Source organism: Leptinotarsa decemlineata, unplaced genomic scaffold (genome assembly GCF_025532065.1).
Source record: "Leptinotarsa decemlineata unplaced genomic scaffold, Ldec_3_MD MMD2_tig00000133_RagTag_RagTag, whole genome shotgun sequence".
NCBI lineage: Eukaryota > Metazoa > Arthropoda > Insecta > Coleoptera > Chrysomelidae > Leptinotarsa > Leptinotarsa decemlineata.
In genome coordinates this window covers 1,325,464-1,331,463 of record NW_027412542.1, presented here as the reverse complement: position 1 = coordinate 1,331,463, position 6,000 = coordinate 1,325,464, and positions in this window count along the sequence as shown.

The following is a 6,000-nucleotide window of genomic DNA, read 5'->3' as shown; positions in this document are numbered from 1 at the left end:
ACCAATTGTCCTGAATAAGGACGACCTGAAAAGTTACAAAGTTGACGATATCAAGCACCTTCGGCTGACATGCAAAAGAATGAAAAATACGCCCACACTTTTTTAGGTTGAGGTGTCATCCAATGAAGATATCAGGTAAGAACCTAATTCTGAGGGCAGAGCCGCAGCGGCAGCGTAAACAAGTTTTGTTCCAGTGCCATCGCTGCCAATGTATCGAGCATAAAAATGCTGCCATGCAGCATGTCGATGAGTGAAATGTGAGGAAAACCACACCTCACCAAGACCCTGACGGAATCTCTGTTGTTAGACCATTGTCTTCGAATAGAATTTGTCTCTCGGAGATGCCTACCAGTTTGTTGACGATTAAATACACAAGGATTTCAATAATTGCACCACTGGGGCTAAAAACACGTATTTCGACTCTGGGAATTGGGCACGGATCTTGCGTGGGGAATCCACTAAGCAGTAAACGATCGCAGAGAACTCTTGGAGGACGGCATAAATGAACGTGGTACTCTAGAAGTTTATTTGCAGTCAGCTTTAGCTTTAGATACGAGGAACAGTAATAATTTCGCTTCCTTGTTATAAAAGGAATTATTGCCATTATTGTTCGATGGGACATAGGTCAATCTTCCCCACTATGGTTTTAGGAGACCCGATTAAGGATGGTCTCAATAGCTGCGGTACCAGATTTCTACCGCAGTCGCTAGATCAAGGAAATCCTTCGTTTCACATCATCGACGGTGAGCGTTTGGCTTCGTTTCTATTGGGTGAATTGATTAGCTTGACCAAACACACTCATGTGCATTTTAATGGAGCAGTTAAATTATTTTGTTAATTCTCTATTCCTTTCGGTCGCAACTATATGTGTGTCGGAATGTATATCACCTTCCTATATAATTTTGAATAGTCCAGCATAGAATGTGTTTTTCTATTAAGACATTTATTACTTTCTTCAATACCTTCAGAAGACATGAGGTAATTCTTGAATGTCTACAATTTATTACGTATTTTTTATCATACTGAAGTTAGTTTATCAGTTCCAGGTTGGAGTCATTTCTGTCATAATATTCTGCATCGATGCAGCCACGAGAGAACCCCAAAAACTCATTGATTTCTGCATGAATCTCGAAGGAAAGTTTCCTGGAGAATCGGAACATAACAGAAGACTTAAGATTACAGTTAAAAAGTTGAAGTACTTGTCTCCCAAAATCACTGCTGCTGGTTTTTTCTCGATAAATCAATCAACCCTTCTCTCTATAATAAGCGTCATCACGACATATTTCATAGTAATTGTAGAATTTTATTTATCGTAATGGATCCATTGAGAAGTTTCAGTTTTATTGGTATATTTTCATTCAGTAATGAGAGTGAAATATGAGAGTGTAGCTATTTTATTTATTTTACCCTAACAGGCCTAATGGTCTCATTACAAGAATGACTTTTCTCAACATGTCTGCGGACTAGAGATCTGAATTTTATGAGAGACATTTTCCAATCGATATCTTGCAAGCAATTGCTGTCGTTAACCAGACGAGTCATTATTGAGAAGGGAGTTGTAGAAGTAACAGTCACGGAGGGAGTCTTGAACTCAAGGAAAGAACGCGTAGGTCTGGGAGGTACATTAATTGGTAATAGTGACAATAATTCTGAAAAACTCATATTATTAATTTTATATATAAAAATTAGTGCAAAGATTTTTCGCCTGTAAACTAAGGAGGATATATCAAATTGAGTTCTTAATTGTGATGTTCTAATGCTGTTGTAATCGAGTCTACTACGATATTTCTTATAATATAGGTACCTTAGAAATTTGTTCTGTATTTTTTTAGTTCATGTTAGGTTGTTTCCTTTCCAAATTACAGAACCGTATTCGAGTTTAGATCACACTAGCGTCAAATAAAGTACTTACTTTTATGGAATCTATGTTACTAAAAAGAGAAACCTGTCTTGAAGTGAATCTTAGAGCGGTATTTGCGGTATTTCTTATATGTTCAATATGTTTCTGGAATGATAATTTGCAATCATATGTTATTCCTAAGCCTTTGAATTTATGCACTCTTTTTAGCGATTCGTTGTTCATGCGATAGTCAAAAGAAATGGTATTCCTTTGGCGGGTAATTGTCATAACTTGGCATTATTTTGGGTTCAAATCTAACTTTCATCTAACACTCCAAACCAATAAACTATTTTGCAGTCAGAATGAAAATGAACATTTCTCAATGTAAATAAATAAATAGGCGAACTAATTTTTTCCACTATCCAACACGAACACCGATTTTACACACCAACACTACTTTCTCGACAATTGAATCACCAACCAAGTTGACATTACCCTACTAAATCCCTAATTTCTGGTGCCCTTACTAAAGTAAAGATGAGCCTGAAGAAAGTATTGTATAGCGAAACACGTGTTGCGTTTTTGTGAAACTAGGTATGTAGTGAAATTCTCACAATAAATTGTTTGCTGAATCTATCATATATATGCGTTTTCTTCTCACTAATCTTATTCCAGATTCAATTTCATTCCAATTCTTGAAAGGAATTCGAATAATGTTTCCTGTATTCATATAATAGGGTGTTCCATTTGAAATAATGTCATAAACTCAAATTCAAATGGTCAAAAATCTGTATAAAAGTAAATGAGAGCATTAGTTTGGCGTTTTTGACGGAATGTACTAGTTCAACTGAAGAGAAACTTGCTGGCCAATGAATGATTTCGTTTCTTTTTATCCATTTATTCTTGCGCCATCGTCTCTGTGTAAAAACCTTCTCACTGGGTTGTGGTGAGAATCACCTTTCGTGTTTACATTAGGTGTACCACAGGGTAGTCACTTGGGATCATTATTTGTTATAACTAATTTCAAAAATATTGGAGTGGCAATAGAAGCATATACCTAAATCACGATAACTGCCTCAGAATAACTTTTACCAAAAATATAAATCCCATGGATTTTCAATACCAAATAGAAGATCATACAATTAAATGGGATTTTAATAATAACACTTGTTCAAAAAAGGATTTGAAGCTTTAATAACTTCTAATTGTTATATGCGAGCTCTTTCGATAGCAGGATGTGCCTACATCGTCATGGTTATACTCAAACTGAACGTTTTATCTTCTTGTTTGTTCTTTTATAACATTAGAACACCTTAGTTTAGGTATTTGTCCTCTCCTTTCATCCTGATGTCTCTTTAAATTTGCCTGTACTTGGGTTACATCAGGTAATATCTTCTGTAATGGTGTTTCTCTAGGTTTGAGTAGAGCCTGCTATCGAAAGCGTCAGCATATAATAATTAGAAGTTATCAAAGCTTCAAATCCTTTTTGTGAACAAGTGTAAATATCAAAACACTGAAAATAAAGGAAAACTAGTTGCATCAACCAAAATTAAATGGGAATAAATACAAGATGTTGGTCTCATCACACGGATAGTTTCATGGAGAATGGGAATAAAAATTTGACTAAGTAAATGAATATTTTAATATAATAATAATAATAATAAAAAAAGAGTGCGGTATCGACCTATATCCATCGACATAACGCCGCCCTAAAAGTGCTGTATTACCATCTAAGACACTCTTACTGCATTGACGAGACACCGGTGTTGCCCTACGCTCCGGAGGATATTGAATCCGTTGTGGAGAACGAGAAGTGCCGACTTTATTGGAACTATTCGTTCCCCACCCTTAGGCTCATAGAAGCTAATAAGCATGATGTAGTCCTTCTCGACCACCAGAGCAAGACGATATTTGTCATGGAGTTTTCAGCTCCTGGCGAGACGAATATCGTCCGAAAACAGGAGGAAAAACGGATAAAATATCGAGATTTTCTCTTCGAACTCCGCAGACTCTATCCAGACCACTCTGTCAAGATGGCTGTTCCGATTATTGGAGTCCTTGGTGGAATGGTGCCCTCTCTACTCTCAAATCTTAAAATCCTACCGGCTTGCCGCACTAAGGCAGATATCTTAGCCACACAGATGCAGAAGGCTGTGATTCTTGGCTCACTGTGCTTGCACAGGGCACATGATTCTCGAACCAATGATCACTCCCCACGGTGTGGGGTGGGATAGGGCCTGACCAGCGCACACTACGGTGAAAAAAAAAATAGTCTTTATTGGGATCAACTACCTCGTTGATTTCTTTTTCCGACAGTGTTTTGTTGTCTGTCTGTGTGTACTATTATGTCGTGGCCAATCTTACGATAATGGTTACAATATGGTCGGTTTGTGTTTAATAAATCCTACAAAATACAAAAAAACAGAACACAGAGTCAGATGCTACAAATGCAATACGCAATACCAATGCGCATATATACATACTGCTCAAAAACCAAAGAACGCACAGAATGTGGAGTTTACTCCAGATCACTAAGCCTAAGGATTAAGTGGGGAATGAGAAAAAATACCAGCGTGGTTCAAACAGAACTGGCTGGTATCTCAATCGCCACAAAACAAATAACCAGGAACGGAATTTCTGGCAAAAACATAACAATCTACACTGATAGTAGACAAGCCCTATTAGCTTTGAACAGACGACGTGTTACCTCAGGGCTAGTACTAGAGTGCCACCAAGATTTAGCCAAAGCCTCGGTAAGTAATAAAATTATCTTGGGGTGGGTTAAAGGGCACGACAGGAGTGAAAGTAATAGTATTGCCGACTCTTTAGCCAAGGAAGCGGCTGGACTAAGAATTTTAGGACCCAATGACACCTACTGTATGATGACTTCGACAATTGCAGTACTAGCCAAACGTCACACCCATGCTCAATCCCTAAAGAGATGGGATGGAATCAACGGATGCAGTCTTGCCAGAATCACCCTGGGCGAACCTGGAAAACTGGCGCCGAAGAAATATCTGGCGATGACCAAGAAAAACCTACGCTTAACAGTAGGATTTCTGACTGGTCACTGTCAACTAAGGAAACACCTCCATATTATGAGGCTAGTGGACACACCTCTATGCAGGATGTGTGAACAGGAAGATGACACTGTCTGGCATGTCTTATGCGAGTGTCCGGAGTTATCGTCAATAAGAGAGTGTGTGTTCGGCGAGTCTTGGCCTATACCTGCCGATATAAAGGAGATGTCTCCTAGTGATTTGTCCACCTTCCTGGAAAGGACAGGATAGGCCATGACCTAGGAGGACAACTCCTCGGGAAGATGTACAATGGGTCACATGTAGACGTAGTGCTGTGGGCCTACACTCATCCTCCCTACTCTATACAATACAGAGATGGTCGGCCTCTATAAAGGAGTACAAGTCGAATCGCAGAAAGGAATGAGCTGGCCGAGTTCGTACCGTACTTGGCTCAATTCTCAAATCTTGTAGGTGTTCATTCTGCCTCCTCATGCCAGGAAGCTATTTGAAATGATTCACATGTTCCACTACTAGGTGGAACATTATGAAAAATATGTTAAATCAAATTTGAAAGTTAGTAGTCACATATTGCTGTGAACGTCCTATCAAATAATTTGCCAGAAGTAGCGGAAGCTTCAGAAGAAGTAAGCAAACTTCTCATGCTCCAGAAGCTAAGTACGTGGCAGGTCATCTCTTAGCTGCCTAATTCAATCGGGTGAATATAGAAATTCAGAAAGAAGATATTATTTTTCCCCTTTTCGTTGTACTAATGGATGGTCTGCAGGATGCTTTTCCTACTATTTATATTGCTTTTCGAATTTACTCTACGCTTCCTACTACATCCGCAAGCTGTGAGCGAAGTTTTAGCAAACTAAAACTAATAAAAAATTATTTGCGATTTTTTATGGGCCAGAAACGAGTTAAATAATGACAAGGCCATAAATTTATTTGCTGAACAAAAAGCTCAAAGAGTAAAATTGTAATTTCAATTTACAATATGCAAAAATATATTTGATTTTCATTTTTATTACATATATTTTTATCCATTAAATAGATTACATACGAATTCCAATTTCATAAACATTTTTATTCCAAAATGAAATCATTATTTTCTCATAACTCGATATAAATATTTAGTTA